Source organism: Triticum aestivum, chromosome 5A (assembly GCF_018294505.1).
Source record: "Triticum aestivum cultivar Chinese Spring chromosome 5A, IWGSC CS RefSeq v2.1, whole genome shotgun sequence".
In the NCBI taxonomy this organism is placed as follows: domain Eukaryota; kingdom Viridiplantae; phylum Streptophyta; class Magnoliopsida; order Poales; family Poaceae; genus Triticum; species Triticum aestivum.
The window spans coordinates 355,110,163-355,131,040 of record NC_057806.1 but is presented as its reverse complement, the minus strand read 5'-3'; positions in this window follow the sequence as shown (position 1 = coordinate 355,131,040).

Below are 20,878 nucleotides of genomic sequence, written 5' to 3'. Positions count from 1 at the left end.
GGGAAAAGGGCCTGACTCCGAGGCGACTGACGGAGAGTCGAGGGCTCCCCTCCCCCGGCGCCGGTCCCGCGTTCTCCGCCTCTCTCCAAGCGATGGCGACGAGGATGACGATGAAGACGACGACGAGGACAACGACGAGCAGGACGGCGGGAGCTCACCCCCAATCCCTAAGAAGGACAGGGCTAGGCTGATCTCCCGCGGGTCTGCCCCGGCCCCGGGGCAGACCATGGATGCGCCTTCCGCCTCCAAGCTTCCCGAGGTTGACCCTTCCAGCCGGCTTTCAGGCTTCAAATTTGGCCGGAGGCCGCTTGAGCTCACTGGCGACGACCCGTAAGCGTTCGATTCTTGTCTTTATCTCTTGCTCTGCTTCTGAAGCTTGACGTCCGCATCTCTTGGATAGGCTGGCGCCCGCCGCAAAGAAGCCGAAGGGGGCTCCCGAGGTTCCATCTATGGTAGCGCTTCTGCCTGCGAAGGAGGGTGACCGCGACGCACACGCTTCTCCTCCCCGGGCGTCCTCGCGAGGCCTGGCTGAGCCGGCTGGGGCGAGCTCAGCCCCCACAGCCCAAGTGGCTCCCGAGGTGCTCTTGCCTGCTGCCGCCACTTCGGCTGTTGGGGCGCGGCAGACTCCGCCTCAGGATGTTGTGGCCGCGCTGCCATCTTCTCCTCCTACTCCACCGGATGCTGTCTCTCCGACTCGTTCTGCCGTTCTGGATTGTGCTGTTGCTGAGCTGGACCGACTGCGTCAGGATCTTCTTGGCGCCGACCCTCGCTTGGTGGCCGGGCGCTTGGAGCTGGCTTCAGGATGGGTTCGCTCCGACGCTTAAATTTGGGCGGCGCTGGTCCAGGCCTCGACGGCGTGCGACAAAGAGGAGCAGGCCGTCCTTGAGGCGAAGGCTGCTCATGATGCAGCCCTGGGGGAGGTGGTCGACGTCCGTGGTCGTTGCAAGGCGCTGGAGGGCGAACTGCAAGGTCTGCGGGACCAGCTCGCGAACGAGGTCCGCCTTCGCCAAGAGTAGGAAGGAGGCGTGAAGGCTCGCGAGGCGGCTCTCAAGGAGAGGGAGATCAAGCTCAAGAAACGCCGCGACCGCCTAGGCGCGCTGGAGCAGGAGTTGGGGGCGAGGAAGGCCAAGCTGGACGATGAGGCCCTGGTTCTTGCCGAGGACCGTGTGGCCTTCACGGAGATGGAGGCGAGGGCTCGCTCCTCATTGAGGATGCTTTACGACAACATCCTGGAGAGCCCACTGGCTGGCACCGAGGACGGCCCCGCCAAGCTACTTCCCTTCCTGGTTCACGCTCTTGAAGATGTCTCCCTTGGCCTTGGCCCCGCGGCCGAGGCCGAGGCGCGTGTCCTGTCTTCTGCAGCAATGACGCGGGTCCTCACCCACATCTACCTTCGCGATCCCGGTGTCGACTTCGAGAGCCTGCTGGAGCCAGTGAGCGGCGAGCGTGCCGCTGCCGCTGCCGAGGCCGTGAAGGGTCGCGCAGAGGCCCTATTGGGGAAGTTTCGGGCCTTCGGCACCAAGCCGAAGCAAGGCACTGCCGACCCCACCGCTCCGTGAGGCGTACCCAATCCGCGCTGCTCCATCGCCGACAAGTGACTTCGTCGCGGCTCCTGTCCTGCCTTTAATTCCTGCACATGTATCATGCCTCGAGGAGGCGTTTAAACTTGCGTTTGGCATTGAGATAACAGTCTGGACTGTAATATTTGCTTTTGAATTCCTTGAAATTTGTGCCTTTCCTTCCTACTTGCTTATGTTCTACGCCGGCAGAGCCCGGCCCCGCGCATGCCTCACCCAGCGTTGGTCCCGACCGGAAACCAGGATGGGGCCAAGGAGTGAGGGGCCACGTGACAAGTTAGGCTCCTAAGTCGCGATGCTCAAGAGCCCCCCTTGGCGCACGAACAGCAACTAGGGAGGTGTGATGCGGGTGGATCTACCGTTCTACGTCTGTAGAGCCCGGCCGCGCGCGTACCTCACATAGCGTTGGTCCTGACCGGAAACCAGGACGGGGCCATGGAGTGAGGGGCTATGTGACCAGTTAGGCTCCTGAGTCGCGATGCTCAGGAGTCTCCCTTGACGCGCAAACAACAAGTAAGGAGGCGTGATGCGGGTGGATCTACCGTTCTACGTCTGCAGAGCCCGCCCGCGCCCGTACCTCACCCAGCGTTGGTCCCGACCGGAAACCAGGATGGGGCCATGGAGTGAGGGGCTACGTGACCAGTTAGGCTCCTGAGTCACGATGCTCAGGAGTCCCCCTTGATGCTCAAACGGCCTTCGTACCTTAGCTCCGCTCGGGGAGAGACGCGTGACGAACCAGGCCCAGGGGGACCTGGCTGAGCGGCGTGCGTCTGGGTGTGACCCAGGCGCAGCCCCCGTGCCCAGCCCCCTCGCGCGGCACTCCCGAGGGGAGGCATTACAATGAGGCTAGACACTGAGCTCTGGGCTCCCTGAGGTTGGTGCGGCCCGGGGGCCACCCTCAGGTGTTTATCACCAGCGCGGAGCATAGCGCTACCGTATGTGTACAGGCATAGCCGCTCCTCTGCAGTGTCGTCAGCCAGCGCGGAGCATGGTGCTTCCACTGGTACGTGGGAGGGGGCTCCCCTCCTGGAAGAGCCCCCGGGGCGTGTACAGCCCCGCCCTGGCACATGGCTAGCACGGTAGGGCCTGGCGAGGTGTATCTGGGCACCCGTGAGCCAGCACGGGACTCACGGGGCCCTACCTCTAGGCGGGTTGCGCCTGGCACTGGGCCTTATCTTGTGATGTGTCCTTGCAAATTTGGTTAGATGTCGGCACTCTACGTCCTCAGGTCCCGGCCCTCGAGCTAGTCTCAGTCGTCGCTGGTATGCCAGGTCACGATGCCATGGACAAGGCCAGAGGGTGAGGGCTGGAGAGCCAGTAAGAGCCCTGAGTCGCGATGCTCAGGTACCCCCCCTTTAACGTGCAAGTGGTCGGCATGGAGAAGAAGAGGTGCCGTGGACCGGCATCAAATAATCAAGCATGGTGGGTCTAACGCATAATCGGAAATAAACGCAAACGGGATACATGCCGCTGGGCCTGGCCCGAGCGGCTTGGGGATCATGCAGCCCTGGGGGCGCCCCCAACAAGGTAAGCTAACAACATGGAATAAAAGGGGATACACGCCGCAGGGACGCACCCACGCGGCCTGGGAATAATGCAGCCCTGGGGGGCGCTCCCAGCTGGAAATAAAACTCGAAAAGATGTCACCTGATGATGTTGAGGACGAAGGAGCATTGGTGTAGCAGACTCGCCGGGCTGCGGAAGCCGATCCTCACGAGCCCCCAGGCCCATGGGCCTTGGGAGGCTCCGGATGCGCTGGCGGCTCCTCACGGGCCATCTCCATCCCTGCCAGGGCTGCGGAACGCCCTGCCTCTCGTGCCTCCGTGATGCCCCTCATGAGGCGCTGGCACATGTCAGCCGCGTTCGGCAAGCCGTAAGGCATGCAAACGTAGTTGTGGGGTGGGCCTCCGTAGCGCCCCACTCGCGAGGGCCAGAGGCGCTCCAGAGAGGCGGCTCGGTTGAGCCCTGGTATGTCAATGCAGACGCGCTGCCCACCATCCTCGCCTGGATGGGGAGCCACTGCTGGTAGGCGGCGGCCGCCTTTCATGACTCCTGACTCCTGTAGCTCCTGAATCGCCTTGCTGACGAACTCCTGAGGGTCTGGATCTCCTTGCCTTGCTCCTTCTTTAGGGAAACGTGCTTCGAAACACGCCTCCATGTGGTGCCCAAGCGCCTCCCTCGCGACCCTAGCTAGGTCGGTGGCCCTCCAGGGAAGAGCCCCCGAGCCCTGCCTGAGGAGGGCGCCGGGCATGCTTTCCTATGTGATGGAAGGAGGTTCCTCCTGGGCAGGCGCGGGCCCAGAGGGGCCTGCCTCCTGAGTGGTCGGGCCGGACGATGTCTTCTTCTTCTTAGGGGCGGTCTCGGGAGGCCTCCTGCTTCCATGATCCGGGTCTTCCAGTGACGTGGCCTGAAAGGCTCGTTCTAGGGAACACACTGCGTCCTTCTCTTCACATGGCACCGTGATGACTCTGCCGCTTCCTGGCATCTTGAGGACGTTGTAGCCGTGGTGAGTATGGCCATGAACTTGGCCAGTGCTGGGTACCCAAGGATGGCGTTGTACGGCAGGCGAATGTGAGCGACGTCGAAGTCGATGAGCTCGGTGCGGTAGTTGTCGCGTGCCCCGAAGGTGACAGGGAGGCGGACCTACCCAATCGGGACCGTGGAGCCGTCGGTGACACCGGAGAAAGGCTTGGTTGGCTGAAGCTGGTTGTAGGGCACTTGGAGGTTGTTGAATGTTTCCATGGACAGGACGTTGAGCCCTGCACCGCCATCGATGAGGGTCTTGGTGACCACCATGTTGCTGATGATTGGGGAACAAAGCATCGGGAGAACTCCGACTGTAGCCGCACACTTGAGCTGATCTGCTGAGCTAAACGTGATGGCGCACGCCGACCACCTGAGAGGGCGTGTGGCTTCGAGCCTGGGGAGGACGGCGTTCACTTCGCGGGCGAATTGCTTGAAGATGTGCTGAGAGGCTGGGGCTTGTGCCCCACCCAGGATGCAGGTGATCGCGCGCGGCTCCTGGAAGCCCCCAGCCCCCTCGTCCTGGTGGCGGTCCTCGTTTCTCCTTGGTCGCGGCGGCAGCGGTGGGAGGCCTGCGTTGCCTTGCGGGTGATCCTCGCGAGGCTGATCCCTCCATTCTCCCTCGCGAGGCTGATCTCTCCAACCTCCCTCATGAGGCGGGTCTTGCCAGCGATCCTCGCGAGGTTGATCGCGCCACCCTTGGCGCGGGCCACGGTCTTCCCAGCGTCTTGCGTTCCTTCCTCCTCCTCGACCGTAGCCCCGGTCACTATGTTCAGGGCAACGGCCGATCCTTCCTTCTCGCACGGCTCGGAGCTCTTGACATTCGTTGGTGTTGTGGGTGTGGAGGTCGTGGTACACACAGTACCGGCTGCCCTTCGAAGGTTCGGGCTGATCTCTGCCCCGCTTGGTGTCTGGTTCTGCCGCGAGCACGGCAGCCCCCTTGCACTTCACGTCCTTGGCCTTGGGCTTCTTCTCTTCTGGGTCTGTGGCAGGCAGCTCGAGGAGGGAGAGACGCCCTTCCTCGGCCCTGGCACACTTGGTTGCCAAGTTGAATAGCTCCAGGGAAGTGCACAGGTCTTCATGCATCGCCAGCTCCTCCTTCATCTTGACGTCGCGCACGCCATCGGAGAAGGCCGAGATGATGGCCTCCTCAGTCACCTCGGGAATCTTGAGGCGCGCGTTGTTGAAGCGCTGGATGTACTTCTGCAGGGTCTCCCCAGGCTGTTGCTTGATGCGGCGCATGTCTCTCACGGCGGGTGGCCGGTCGCGAGTGCCTTGGAAGTTGGCGATGAAGCGGGTGCGCATCTCATCCCAGGAGGAGATTGTGCCTGGAGCCAGGTTCAGGAGCCAGGTGCGGGCCCCGTCCTTGAGTGCCATGGGGAACCAGTTCACCATGACCTTCTCGTCTCCGTTGGCAGCTTCGATGCCCAGCTCGTAGAGCTAGAGGAACTCCGCAGGGCCAGCCGTGCCGTTGTAGCGAGGAGGCAGGTCTGGCTTGAACTTGCCGGGCCACGCGACGTTGCGTAGGTCGGCGGTGAAGGCGCGACAGCCTGCTGTTGCCACGGGAGGCCTTGGATGACGGGGAACTTGGTCTTGCATGTCCCCACGCGCTGCAGCTGGGAGCAGCACGGGGTCCTGACGCGCGGGAGCAGGAGCATGGTCGCGACGTGCTGGAGCAGGGAGTCCCCGGGCAGCTTCCTGCGGACGAGGGACTTCTTGACAGCTCTGCTCTTGCTGCGCTAGCGCCTGACGGAGCGGGTTCCGCCCAGGGGCCACGCGCCTTGGAGCCATGGCGCCTTCCTGAGGAGGAGGCGGCCGGGGCGCCGCCGGGGCTTCACTGCCCGCGCGGGGTGGGGTGCGGTGCAGCGGAACGGACGACGCATGAGAGCCCCCTGCAGTGCGGACGAGCTCGGCGACGCGGTTGAGCCATTCTTTGTAGACGTCGTCGACGGGACGGTAGCGCAAGAGCTCATTCGCCGCGAGGAGCGCAGCCCGAGCCTCCATGGGCGCGCGGAGCGCGTGTGACGAAGAACCAGCTGGGGTGAGCGAGGGAGTTGCGGTGCGGCCGTCTTGCCACACGGACGGATGCTGGGACGATGCTTGCTGCTCATCCCCCGCCGGGCCGGTGGCAACGTTGACAGCAGGTGACGGGGAACGGCGAGGACGCCCGCCGACAGGGGCCGTCTGGGTGACATGGGCAGCGAGCGCGGCCCGGCGCTCGGCGCGGGCCCGACGAGCGTCAGACATGGGCATGACGGTCGGAGGAGAACGGGGTGGTGGAAGACGAATCCCAGCGCACCCCTACCTGGCGCGCCAAATGTCGGATTTCGGGTTCCGGCAAACCCTTGAGGTCTGAACACTGGGGTGCGCGCGGAGATTTCGCCTCCTACCTTCCTGCACCCCTCTGCCTCGCCAAGATCTAAACTAAGGAAAGAACAACACAAGAGACACAGGGTTTGTACTGGTTCGGGCCACTGTTGTGGTGTAATACCCTACTCCAGTGTGTGGTGTGGTGGATTGCCTCTTGGGCTGATGATGATGAACAATACAAGGAAGAACAGCCTCGCGAGGGTCTGTTCTTGGCTGGGGTGATGAACTGTTAGGAGGAGCTCAGTCACCTTTCTCTCTCTCTCTCTTTCTGATCTTCTCTCTCTTTCTTTTTCAGTGCCTCCCTCTCTCTCTCTCTTTCCGTCTCTCTCTTGCTCTGTGGGTGGATGGTCCTATTTATAGAGGCCCTGGTCCTCTTCCCAAATATCGAGCGGGAAGGGAGCCAACAATGGCGGGCTAATTTGAAGGGGGATAGCTAGTATCAACCATCCTGACAAAAGTAGTCTTCGTCTGCGCAAAGCTCTGGTGATGATGTCGTCTTGGGCTCCACGGTGACCTCCGTCTCGTAGTCCTCCTGGTCTTGGTCTTGTTGCACCGAAATGGCAACCTTTGCCTGATGCCTCGTTACTCCGTGGCTGCGCTTGCCCCCTTTGCACCAAAGAGGAAGGGAGGACGCTGCGCGGGCTGGCACCCGCCTGGCGCCCCCGGTCGTCATGGCTTGCGTCACGGGCACCTCGTGAGGTACCCCGCCTTGATCTCTCTGCCACCTCGTGAGCCAGCCTGACGAGGCCGCGCCTGAGGAAGCTCCGCATCATCCACCCCGCGAGGCTTGGCCCCTCGTGAGGGTCTTGGGTTTGTGTTGGTGAAGATGGGCCGCGCTGGGCCCCCTTTTAAGCCACGCCGCGGGCCGCAGGCAGGCAAGCCTGGGGACCCCCGTTCCCAGAATGCTGACATGAGCCAATCAATGTTTCAGAACTACACATAGCATCACTACTTTCGACTCGACTCATGGGACCGGAGCGTGGATGAAGCCCCCGTCTGTCGTGATGGTCATGAAATCGCGGGCGTTGTCAGCCTGCATTTGTAGCGTTCCTTCTGTCTCACTGTTGGACGGTTGATATCTGAGGTAGAACTGCCCCGAGGTATGAAGGACATCTTGATGGATGATGTCCGCAAACTCCGACTGGATGCGAAAGAATTCTTGTCTGATGTCCGCGTCGAGGATTGCCGACAAGCTCGCGGCCCAATCTTTGAGATTATCTGGTAGCAGAAGGTGATGATGGTCCCATACGATCACCCGCATGTGATGGAGGGCATAGTAGGCATCCTTCTGACCGCCAGGCGGCTGCTTGACGCAGCAGAACTTAGTATTGTGGGAGAACACGTGCCTGCCGTACCTACGAACTGGCCTGGTGAAGGTGCCTCCAGATTTGGCATAGCCGGGGAGAACATCATCAAGAACTTTCTTGATATTTGTGTAGTCCATCTTGGAGTCACGGTTTGGGTCGAAATACGTGGCCATGGAATATTTCGGGCTTAAGAGGATGAGTGTGCAATGTGTGTCACTGCACAGAACACGAAATGTTAGAAAAAAAGAACGATCGAAATCTAAGAAATCATATGTTACGGGGCGGTTAAGGGATGCTTAGTCGGGAAAGTAAGCCACGAGGAAGTTATCCTTATCTGGGTTTGCCAGAATGATGCCTTCGAGGTGTGAACTCGCGACTTGGCGGTCCCCAGCACTGCCCAAGAGCTTGGCACGCATGTAGAACGGGTCGACTATCACGATGTCCGTGGTCTTGTCTCTAATGATCCGCATCTCCATACTCAGCGAAAACAGCCGAACGAAGGTGTAGTGCAGTGGATGAAGGTTAAACATAGCAAAGATGTCATCAAACCGCAGGACGATCGTACCCCCGATGGCGCCATCCACAAAGCCCTTGCCCTCTGGCACCTTGGCCACGAAAAGCAGGTATGCCACATCATTCTCTCTGAGACGCCGCTTCTCCAAAGAAAGAACACTGTCGTGCAGACTCCGCATAGCACCGGTTGCAGCATTAAGCATATTTGTCGGTAGCATCGCCCTACCCGCCACATGCACCCTCCTCGAGATATCCTTAGGTGAAGGTGGCCCGTCCTGAGCACGGATCGTACTCGGTGCCGGCTGGCTCGCACCGGCGCCCTTTTTAGTCTTTCGTTTCCGGCCCTTCTTCTTGATCTATTGTAATGGGGCCGAATTCTGCTCACAGACCGCCTTCTTGAGCGTGTTGGGGTTGATAATATTTCGCACCTCAGCTATCTGAGGCTCGGTGAAGGCGGCAGCTGGAGGCGTCTCCTGAGAACAGAATGCCAGACGACGCCTATTGCAACTGGGTTTCTCCGCCGTACCAGCTAGATCGCGGTCGTCTTGGTTGGGTTCTTTAGAAGGAGGCCCGCAGAACTCGTCACCATACCCATGTTCGGCAAAGTACTTATCGACGTTGGTAAATGTACCGTCGTCGTTGTCATCGTCGTCATCTGGATCCTGTGCCATATGCATGTCCGGATCCTGTGCGATAGGGATGTCCGGAAGGCCCGGTAGCGTTGCGGCGTTCTTGCCATGGCTTGGCGCAGGCACGACTGGCGGTCTTGTATGTGGGGTGGTGTCCCCCGCCCCCAAACGAATCTGGCTCTTCGGCCAAAGCAGGGGCCAACTTACGCAAGCGCTGAGGGTCATCTCATCTTCTTTGTCGGCCCCAGCGGGTCGAATCGGAGGTAATAGCTCGTCGCAACTTGGCAGCACCCGAACCACTTCAACCCTATACACTATGGGTGGCATCGGATTACCATGGAACACGGGGTTGCCTGGTTGAACGATTCTGCCCTTGGCGACATCAACCAATTTGCCGCCCACGAAGTGCAGGAGAGTGCAAGGAACGTCGGCGGCGCCCTACGAAAACATGTAGGGCGTCAGGGATGCCCAGTCAAAGGCAAGGAGATGAAGTCATCGGCCGAGAGGCTTAGTTACCGTGATGCCATCGAGCTCGGCTAATGTCGAGGCACTGCCAACGGCGGGCGTGCAACTGACGGAGGGGCCACTTGCTGGCGAGGTGCCGGCCAGCGTACACCCATGTGCATTAAGCTCCAATGCCCGTGCCGGCGCCGGAGACACAAATACCGCCTCTGCCGGAGACACTAATGGCGCCGCCTGCGCGTTGTGCGAGTTGCTGGCCGTGAAGCTGGGAACCGGGGGAGGCCCCTGTTGGCCGCCCGCAATCCACGTCATCAGCCCATGAATCAACGTAGGCACCATGGCGTTGAGCTTCGTTCCCAGTTGTTGTTCCACTTGCTCTTGGACAAGCACCGGAATCCGCGCCACTTGTGCCTTGAGTGCTTCAACCTCGCGCGACTGGCTTTCCGAGCTGGTCTTTTTCTCCTTTCGCCCACCAGCGGTATAGTATGACGACCATTTTGTGGACAAGCCTTTGCCGGCCACACGACCAGCTGATGTCGGCTTACTGAGCTTATCCTTGTTTTTCATTATGTTCAACGCCCTATTCAAAGGGGTGTCAAAAGGGGAGCTCTGGGACGACCCCGCGCTACTGCTTTCTTTGTCCTGCGGAAGGAATGTGAACCATTTAGAAATATTGGGGATTAATTAGAATGCAACCATATGGAGCTAATTACGCGGGGGTGTATTCCTTACCAGAACAAGCTCAAGCTCCCTGGTCTTCGGATCCGTGGTAAGCTCCTTTGTTACCGGGTTCTCCTTGTACCGGGCCCTGAGAAAGTTCTTGGTCTGCTTGTCACTGTATTTCTCGAAGCGGGGCGGTAGGCCTTGCTTGGCACGCTCCGCGTCCTCCTTGTCCCATATAGGCTCCGCCACTCTATAACCGCCGGGACCGAGTTGGTGGACCCCTAAGTTCAACTGCCGCATTTCTTTCCCCCACTGACTTGATTCGGTGGTTGCGGGGCTCTCACACTTGATCTTGAACTCCTTGTAGTCATCTTCGCTCATCAAAGGATATTTCGCCTTGATCTTCTCATAACTATCACCTTTTTCAATCAATGCCTTCACCGTGCTTCTCGAAGTAGACAGGGCCGTGCTCATCCTCGTGAGGGCGGCACTGTTCACTTTATTCCCTGAGAGGCGTGTGTTTGCAAACTCAGCGGGGAACTTGTATCATTCATGCAGCTTCGTGAAGAGGAGGCTGCGCAAATTCCCTCGGTCCTTATGCCTTAGGTTCTCGGTGTTGATCGAGACGGTGCTCCCGAGAATGCACCCGAGCTGAACCGAGTACCCCTTGATTACTTGTTTGGGCGCCGTCGGATGCCCGTCGGAGTTCACTTCAGTAAATTCCTCCCTGACGGTGCCGAGCATGCTCGGGCGCCGGTCCTTCCGTTGCCTCTTCGGTTGGCTGCCATCTGTGCGTGCGCCGCCATCATTAGTGGTGGCATCCTTAGCGGCACCATCAGTGGTTTCATCCCCGACGCCACTAGGGGTTGTGTATTCAGGATCGGTGTCTTCCGAGGCATCCTCATAGCGGTGAGGTTCTTCCTCCAACTCCTGGGACACCTCCCAGAATTGCTTGCCACCCGAACTGTCGGCCTCATCGTTGTGGGCCATGTTTCGCTCTAAATAGGAAAAAAGTTTGGTCAAAAAGTTGGTTATTGTCAAGGAACAAGATCATGGTCTCATCATTTAGGGTTTGTCGACACGAGGCATCCTAAAAGCTAAGTGTCGGTGTCAAAACCGGCGGATCTCAGGTAGGGGGTACCGAACTGTGCGTCTAGGCCGGATGGTAACAGGAGGCAAGGGACATGAAGTTTTACCCAGGTTCGGGCCCTCTTGATGGAGGTAAAATTGTCGGTGTCAAAACCGGCGGATCTCGGGTAGGGGGTCCCGAACTATGCGTCTAGGAGGATGGTAACAGGAGACGAGGGACACAATGTTTTACCCAGGTTCGGGCCCTCTTGATGGAGGTAAAACCCTACGTCCTGCTTGATTAATATTGATGATATGGGTAGTACAAGAAAAGATCTACCACGAGATCAAGGAGGCTAAACCCTAAAAGCTAGCCTATGGTATGATTGTTGTATGATGAAGTTGTCCTACGGACTAAAACCCTCCAGTTTATATAGACACCGGAGAGGGTTAGGGTTACACAAAGTCGGTTACAATGGTAGGAGATCATGAATATCCGCATCGCCAAGCTTGCCTTCCACGCTAAGGAAAGTCCCGTCCGGACACGGGACGAAGTCTTCAATCTTGTATCTTCATAGTCCTGGAGTCCGGCTAAAGGTATAGTCCGGCTACCCGAACACCCCCTAATCCAGGACTCCCTCAGTAGCCCCTGAACCAGGCTTCAATGACGACGAGTCTGGCGCGTAGATTGTCTTCGGCATTGCAAGGCGGGTTCCTCCTCCAAATTCTTCATAAAATTTTGTGAACACCAAGAGTAGTGTCCGGCTCTGCAAAATAAGTTTCCACGTATTGCCACAGAGAGAATAAAATTAACACAAATCTAATCTGCTGACGTATTCCGCAACGCGACATCACACTACGGCCAAGCCTTTATTCGAATCATTTTCACTTTTCCACCTCAGCGTGTTTTGCGAGGCGGTTTCCTTGGCACGTCTTGTCAAAGCAGAGATTGTGTCCCCCATTTACGGGATTCTCATCAATACGGACGTGGGTAACCCAACCGTGCCATTTATCACGGCGCTTGGGAGGCAAGTGAGTTTTACTAGGCTGGTGGGGACGCATAGTCGCATCCGCTCATATAAGGGGATAAGGATCCACCTTTTTACCTACGCCTTCTTCCTCCTTTGCCTACCCATCTTCTGTGCACCCGAGCTCCAGCGCCCAAGCCCGCACTTCCTACCTCAACCTTCTCCAACAATGTCCGGAGCGGGAGGCAAGTGGATGGTCTCCTCCGTCATGGAGGGCCATGTCAAAAGGCTAAGGAAGGCCGGATACCTGTCCAAAGACATCGCGCACCGGCTTCCTGAGGAGGGGCAGCTTCTCCCCACCCCGAGGCCCCATGAGAGGGTAGTATTTCTTCCCCACTTCCTCCGCGGACTGGGTTTTCCTCTCCACCCATTTGTCTGCGGGCTCATGTTCTACTATGGCCTAGATTTCCACGATCTGGCCCCGAACTTCATCCTCAATATCTCGGCGTTTATCATCGTGTGCGAGGCTTTCCTCTGCATCCGCCCCCATTTCGGCCTCTGGCTCAAGACCTTCAATGTCAAGCCAAAGGTGGTGCGCGGCAACCAGGCGGAGTGCGGAGGTGCCATGGCGGGCAAAATAGCCAACGTCCTATGGCTCGAGGGCTCCTTTGTGGAGACCTTGAAGGGGTGGCAGTCAGGGTGGTTTTACATCACCGAGCCACGCGATCTGAAGTGGATCGCAGCCCCTGAATTCCGATCCGGACCCCCTACGCGGCTCACGTCCTGGAAGGAGACGGGCTTGTCATGGGGCGACGAAGAAGAGGTGACCGGACTGCAAAAATGCATCCAGTCCTTGGTGAACAAGCAGCTCAAGCTTGTCAACGTAGTCCAGGTCATGCTCGTCCGCCGGATCCTTCCGTGTCAAGAACGGGACTTCAATTTGTGGGAGTTCAACCCGGCATAGCACCGAACTCTGAGCAGGCTCTTCGACACGATGTACGAAGATGTCTGGAAGGGGCTAACCAAAGGCGCCGAGGCTCCCACATCTGCCTCCGAAGACCGCGGATTCAGCTCGCAGCATCCTGCTGGCGAGGTAAAATATTTTCACCTTTTACAGGATGTTAAGTTTTCTTCATAGTTTGACTCTATGCGGGATCTAAACTCCCTCACCTTTGACAGGATTGGCAGGCGAAGTCCGGACTGATTAACTATCCGGCTCCCTTGCCCGAAGACCCAGCCCCTGCTCTCCTAGTGAAGCTGCTGGTTCCGGCACAATGTGGTGCCGGAGAAGAAGGCCAAGAAGAAGAAGGCCACGGGGACTCGAAAGAGTTCCCGGCATATGGTGGTGTCGGACTCGTCGTCCGATGAGTCCGAGACGCACTCCTCTCGTGAAGACGAGGAGGAGGAAGAAGAAACCTCTCCCCCTCCAGCGGGGGGAGGAAAGAAGAGGAAGGCCGCCCTAGTAGGGGAGGCCGACGGGTCCAAAAAGAGGAACACCCCTCCGCCGGACTATGCCCCCGACGTCGACGAGGACAAAGAGGAGTGGCCGGACAGGGCCAAGCGTCCGGCGAAATCGTAAGTGTTCGGATACCAGAGTAACTCATGATATTCCTTTTGTTGCACAGCTTTCCCTAATGTCGAATATAATCATGCAGCCCGCCCAAGGATGGGCTCGACGAGTCATCGAGCGGCTCCCTGGATTCATCGAACGTGAATTCAGTTCCGCCCGATGCCTCCCCCTGTGCTGCGGATGACGCCGAAGTGGCGTCGCGACAAGCTCCGGGGCAAGAGGAGGTGGTCCAGGAGGAGCCGCGAGGCGACCTCCCGGACTCTAGGAGTAAAGGGGACAAGACCCCCAGGGCTCCAAGTCCTGCTTTAAGCCAGACACCGCGCCAGAATCATCAATGGTTCCGGACCACGGCAGGCGAACTCCTGCCAAGAGGAGCAAGCCTATTGAGCCGGTGTCCTCCGTCCAACCGGAGGCGCCGGACAATCTGCTGAAGGTGCTTAAGGGTGCCTCCATCGACGAGGAGCACCGTGCCATCATGAGTACGGTGGTCCAGAAGGTTCGGTCCGCCAAAAGCGGACTTACTGAAGCTTGTACTAGCCTTCTAACAGGCTTCGAGGTAAGTAGAAATATGTAAAAATATTATCGCATAGACAGTAGCCCCTGATGCTCTGTTTGGCGTTCGGAAAGAAAAGCCGAATAGAGGATCTATTAAATATCACAGGAGTCTAACTAAAAAGGAGTCAATATACGTATGCAGGCTTCGCTGCTGGCCACCACTGCACTGACTGCGGAGGTGGGTGCCCTGAAACAGGGCCTCGAGCGGACCGAGCAAGAGCTCGGCCTTGCCAAACGACAGCTCGAGGAGAAAGAAGGTAAGAGATACCTTATAGAAAAAGAAATGCCTATAAGAAGACGCAATTGCAAAAAATGACAGGAGTATACTGCTTATTGTAGGGGCCACAACTGAGGTGGCGACCCTCAAGAAGGCGCTGTCCGAGGCCAAGAAGAGAGCAGCCACAGAGCGCACCGAGCGGGAGAAATTTGAGGCGCAGGTCGGCGAGGTGCAGCAAGAGCTTCAGGCTCTCATGAAAAAACATAAGAGTTTGGAGCTCGACTCTAAGACGCGAGCGTCCGAGCTTGCTGCGGCCCTTAAAACTGCCAAATCTGCCAAGGCCGAAGCCCAGAAGGTCCTCCAGGAATTGGATGAAGTGAAAAAGATAGCGGCGGGTAAGGCATTATCTATACAAAGTAGACATATAAAAGTAAACAACTTGTTACTTACCCGAATCCGTAGCTCTCCAGGGGCATTCACAGAACTTCCCCGTAGCGTATCCGATGCCGCCGCATTCTACCGAGCCGAGGAAGGTAGCTCGACGGAGAAGGTGTTCTGGTCTCAGTATGCTGAGGCCGGACACCCTGTGCCCTTGAGCAACCAGCTGAAGCAGCTGGTCGAGCTCCACAAGGCGGCCAAACAGGCCCTGAAGGGCTTCATAGTTCGGCTGTGGCCTAGAGAGGCCCTGCCTGGGAGCTACTTCGGACTAGTGCGGCGGCTGGTGGAGGCTTGTCCAAGGCTCGAGGTCATCAAGCGCTCCGTCTGCATCGAAGGTGCCCGTAGGGCCCTTGCCCATGCAAAGGTGCACTGGGGTAAGATGGATGGTGAGAAGCTTGTGAGGGACGGGCCGCCGCCGGGGAAGGAGCTTCGCAAGCCCGAGAACTATTACAAGGATGTTCTGGCCGGTGCCCGCCTTATGGCGGATGAATGCACCAAGGATGTAATTTTTGAATGAACTCGCTCGTGTTATCCTGTGCGCTGAAAACTTGTTCATATGCGCTAAGCAATGCTTGAATTTAAAATATTACTTTCTGTGTGGTTGTTTATCAAAAAATTGAGAGATGGCCAGTCGTCGGCTTCTGCCCCCATGCCACTAGTGCTGGGGTGTTCGGGATAAACCTAAGCGCTCTTTTTCCCATGATTGGGTCCGTCGAGGGAAGCGCTCAGCACAACGAACAAGGCAATTGGACTATAATGCTTGAACACTCTCACTTAGCCATAGAACTCTATAATTTTAAATTTCGGCGAAGCCCCTAGTATTCGGAAGACCGAGTTCGGGGCGCTATCCACGCCTTGCCCGGACAAAGCCGGTTCCTAGCTCGAAGCGGCATAAGTCTTTAAGGACTCGAAAAACCTCTCGAACAGCGACCAGTCTCTCGCCTCATCATGACAGTCAGTTTTAGCTTTCTCTACTGAGGTGCTCAGCCCAGCTCAACTGGGGCACAATCACAGTAGTTCTCCTAGTGCTACCTTAGTCGATATAGCGGAACATAAGGCACCAAAACATAGGAGCCGGGCAAACCCAACTATTGACCCAAATCATGATTCGGAGCCGATGCATATAGTGCTATAAGTTCGGGGTGCCGCACTTGTGAAAGTGTACGGACTTCTCACGCCATATTGATGGGTACTAAAGCCCCTGGCGTATTTTTGCCGTACCACAGTGTACGGATGCAACATGTTATTGATAAACATATATATATATATATATATATATAAAGAGGATAATGCAAAAAATAGACAAAAAGCTATGCATTGTTTATAGAAAGGCTGCTATGAAAGCAGAACGATACAAATAGTGCGATAAGCAAAAGAAATTGGACTATTTAACATGTCCTGGCCAGGGGCAGGCCACGGAATTGTATTAAAAACAGGTATACTGCTCGCAATAGAGACCACCTGGGAGTTCCATAATGTGGCGTGGCTTGTCTGCTTTCCTGGATCTTGCATCGTCTGTGCGGCAGTTGAATTGCCGAACGGGTCATCCGAAGTATGGAGTCCTGAGAGTAAGAGAAAAGAAAAAAAGAAAAAAAGGAATCCGGCAGCCCTTGGTGCGGTTTAAGCCGTATTTCAGGCGTGGTGTGATAGTGCCCCTTCCCCTGTGCCCATGGTATTTCAAGAGCGTAGTTATGTACGCGAAGCACTGGTTTCGCTATATCGCGAGGGCTAGGGTTGGGGCCGCATTTCTACGCTAGCTTAGAACGTGCCAGGCGGTCTTGTCGTAGGGTACTCCGGGCGCGCTTGACAGTGTCCGGCTTTTTGAAGGCCGAACTGGAGAACTGCCTAGAGAGGCTGCCTTGTACTTCTACTGCGAGCGTTGCCGTGTGCTCCTCCGTTCGAAGGGAGCGTTCAGTGTTCCCATTGACCGTGATTACTCCTCTAGGGCCTGGCATCTTGAGCTTGAGGTATGCATAGTGCGGTACCGCGTTGAATTTTGCGAATGCGGTTCCCCCAAGCAGTGCGTGCCACTGCGGAATGGGACTATGTCGAAGATTAACTCCTCGCTTCGGAAGTTATCCGGAGATCCGAAGACCACTTCCAATATGACTGAGCCTGTACAGTTGGCTTCTACACCTGGTATGATGCCTTTAAAGGTCGTTTTGGTGGGCTTGATCCTCGAGGGATCGATGCCCATTTTTCGCACTGTATCCTGGTAAAGCAGGTTCAGGCTGCTGCCGTCGTCCATGAGGACTCTTGTGAGATGAAATCCGTCAATGATTGGGTCTAGAACCAATGCGGCGAAGCCGCCGTGGCGGATGGTAGTGGGGTGGTCCCTTCGATCAAAGGTGATCGGGCAGGAGGACCATGGGTTGAACTTTGGGGCGACTGGCTCTATCGCATATACGTCCCGTAATGCACGCTTCCGCTCCCTCTTGGGGATGTGGGTTGCGTATATCATGTTCACCGTCCGCACTTGCGGGGGAAATCCCTTCTGTCCACTGTTGTTCGGCAGCCTGGGCTCCTCCTCATCGTTGCTATACAGCCCCTTGTCTTTGTTTTCGGCTCTTAACTTGCCTGCCTGCTTAAACACCCAACAGTCCCTGTTGGTGTGATTGGCTGGCTTTTCGGGGGTGCCATGTATCTGGCACAAGCGGTCGAGTATTCGGTCCAAACTGGACAGGCCCTAAGTATTTCTTTTGAATGGCTTTTTCCGTTGATCGGATTTGTAGCCTCGGAATCCGGCATTAACTGCCGTATCCTTGTTGCTGTCGCTGTTAACGCGGCGCTTTTGTTTGTTTCGATGCGACCTGTTGCTTGTCCTTGGTATTCGAATTACCAGGGTTCTTGGTTAAATTGTTACTGCGAGCTAGCCAGCTGTCTTCTCCCGCGCAAAAGCGGGTCATGAGTGTCGTGAGGGCTGCCATAGATTTCGGCTTTTCCTATCCCAGGTGCCGGGCAAGCCACTCGTCACGGATATTATGCTTGAAGGCCGCTAAGGCCTCTGCGTCCGGACAGTCGACTATCTGGTTTTTCTTTGTTAGGAACCGTGTACAGAATTGCCTGGATGATTCCTTTGGCTGCTGAATTATGTGGCTTAGGTCATCGGCGTCCGGTGGTCGCACATAAGTGCCCTGGAAGTTATCAAGGAATGCGGCTTCCAGGTCCTCCCAAGAACCGATTGAGTCTGCTGGCAAGCTGTTAAGCCAATGTCGGGCCAGCCCCTTAAGTTTGAGTGGGAGGTATTTGATGGCGTGTAGATCATCACCGCGGGCCATGTGGATATGAAGGAGATAATCCTCGATCCATACCGCAGGATCTGTTGTGCCATCGTACGATTCGATGTTTATGGGTTTGAAGCCCTCAGGGATTTTATGATCCATTACTTCATATGTGAAGCATAGTGGGTGTGCGGAGCCTCTATATTGGGCTATATCACGACGCAGCTCGAAGGAGCTTTGTCTGTTGAGTTTGGCCCGGCCGGATTTATTGCATCCGGAGTGACGATCACCGTCACGTGCCGTGGGGCGCCTGCGCGATCTGTAGATCGATCTTGTTTGCCTTGCCTTGTCCTCTAGTATGTCGCGCAGGTCGGGCGCATTTCCCCGTGCCTTAGTATGCTTGACATGGCGTCGGGGCATGGCTTGAGCAGAGGGCCAAGAGGCCTCTCTGTCGCGGCCACGAGGTGGCCGGTCGGCCATGTCATGTGCTGGTGATGTAGGTGCTTCCTCCTCTAGTCGGGGTAGCAGCCTGCGCTTTGGGTAACTCTTGGAGGGGCGTTCGAGTTCATACTCTTCGGCCGCAAGGACTTCAGTCCATCTGTCAGCTAACAAATCCTGATCAGCTCTAAGTTGTTGCTGCTTTTTCTTGAGGCTGCTTGTCGTGGCCATAAGCCTGCGTTTAAAACGCTCTTGTTCGGCGAGATCCTCTGGCACGACGAACTCGTCGTCATTGAGGCTTGCCTCATCTTCGGAGGGAGGCGTATAATTATCATCCTCAACCTCTTGTTCCGCCGCCCTCTCGTGAGGGCTGGCTTCTCTGTCCTCCTGTGCTGAATCTTGCTGGAGGGGGTGTTCTTCGGCGCTATCCGGAGTAGTATTATCTCCCGTGCCGGAATCACCGTTTTTGCTTTGGCGGGATTTAGAGCGGCGCCGCTGACGCCGGCACTTGGGCTGTTTCTTAGAAGTATCGTCCCCTGCTATTCCATCGCCATCTCCATCCTATGGAGTGTCCACCATATATATGTCATATGACGAGGTGGCCTTCCAGCGCCCTACAGGTGCTGGTTCTTGTCCGTCTCCTGCATCGTCGTCCATGCCGTCGATGTCTTCGGAGTCGAAGTCAAGCATGTCGGTTAAGTCGTCGACAGTGGCTACGAAGTGGGTGGTGGGCGGGTTTTGAATTTCTTCATCGTCCGTATCCCAACCTTGCTGACCGTAGTCCGGCCAGGGCTCTCCTGATAAAGAGACAGATTTTAGAGAATTCAGGATGTCGCCGAAGGGCGAGTGCTGAAAGATGTGTGCGGCGGTGAACTCCATTATCGACGCCCAATCGGATTCGATCGGCAGGGGCGCGGGGGGCTCGGAGTTCGGAAAGGAATCCGGCTCCTCGGAGTCACGGGCCATGCGGAGTGCGGGGCTGGAGTTTGGCTCGATCGCCTCTGAGATCGCAGCCCCTGAGGCAGCGTCCAATCGCTGATCCTCGATCGGTGTAGTATGCTCCGAATCAATGGTCGGAACCGATGCGTGTGCGGCCTCCAAGGCGCTGTTCGGCGGCAGAGCTATATCATGCCCATCGAGACAGTGCGGCGCGCTTGGCTGTGGCTCGAATCCGTCGAAGATCAAGTCCCCGCGGATGTCGGCCGTGTAGTTTAGGCTTCCAAACCTGACCTGATGGCCAGGGGCGTAGCTTTCGATCTGCTCAAGGTGGCCAAGCGAATTGGCCCGCAGTGCAAAGCCGCCGAAGACGAAGATCTGTCTGGGGAGGAAAGTCTCACCCTAGACTGCATTGCTGTTGATGATCGAAGGAGCCATCGGGCCTGAAAGCGACGACACAGAGGAACTCTCAATGAAAGCCCCAATGTCGGTGTCAAAACCGGCGGATCGCGGGTAGGGGGTCCCAAACTGTGCGTCTAGGCGGATGGTAACAGGAGACGAGGGACACAATGTTTTACCCAGGTTCGGGCCCTCTTGATGGAGGTAAAACCCTACATCCTGCTTGATTAATATTGATGATATGGGTAGTACAAGAGTAGATATACCACGAGATCAAGGAGGCTAAACCCTAAAAGCTAGCCTATGGTATGATTGTTGTATGATGAAGTTGTCCTACGGACTAAAACCCTCCAGTTTATATAGACACTGGAGAGGGTTAGGGTTACACAAAGTCGGTTACAATGGTAGGAGATCTTGAATATCCGTATCGCCAAGCTTGCCTTCCACGCCAAGGAAAGTCCCATCCGGACACGGGACGAAGTCTTCAATCTTGTATCTTCATAGTCCTGGAGTCCGGCTGAAGGTATAGTCCGGCTACCCGAACACCCCCTAATCCAGGACTCCCTCAAAAACCCTACGTCTTGCTTGATTAATATTGATGATATGGGTGTTACAAGAGTAGATCTACCACGAGATCAGAGAGGCTAAACCCTAGAAGCTAGCCTACGGTATGATTGTATGTTGTGATTGTTGTCCTACGTACTAAAACCCTTCGGTTTATATAGAGACCGGAGAGGGTTAGGGTTACACAAGGTCGGTTACAAAGGAGGATATATCCATATACGTATTGCCTAGCTTGCCTTCCACGCCAAGTAGAATCCCATCCGGACACGAGACGAAGTCTTCAATCTTGTATCTTCATAGTCTAACAGTCCGGCCAATGGAGATAGTCTGGCTATCCGGAGACCCCCTAATCCAGGACTCCCACAGTAGCCCCTGAACCAGGCTTCAATGACGATGAGTCCGGCGCGCAGTTGTCTTCGGCATTGCAAGGCGGGTTCCTTCTCCGAATACATCACAGAAG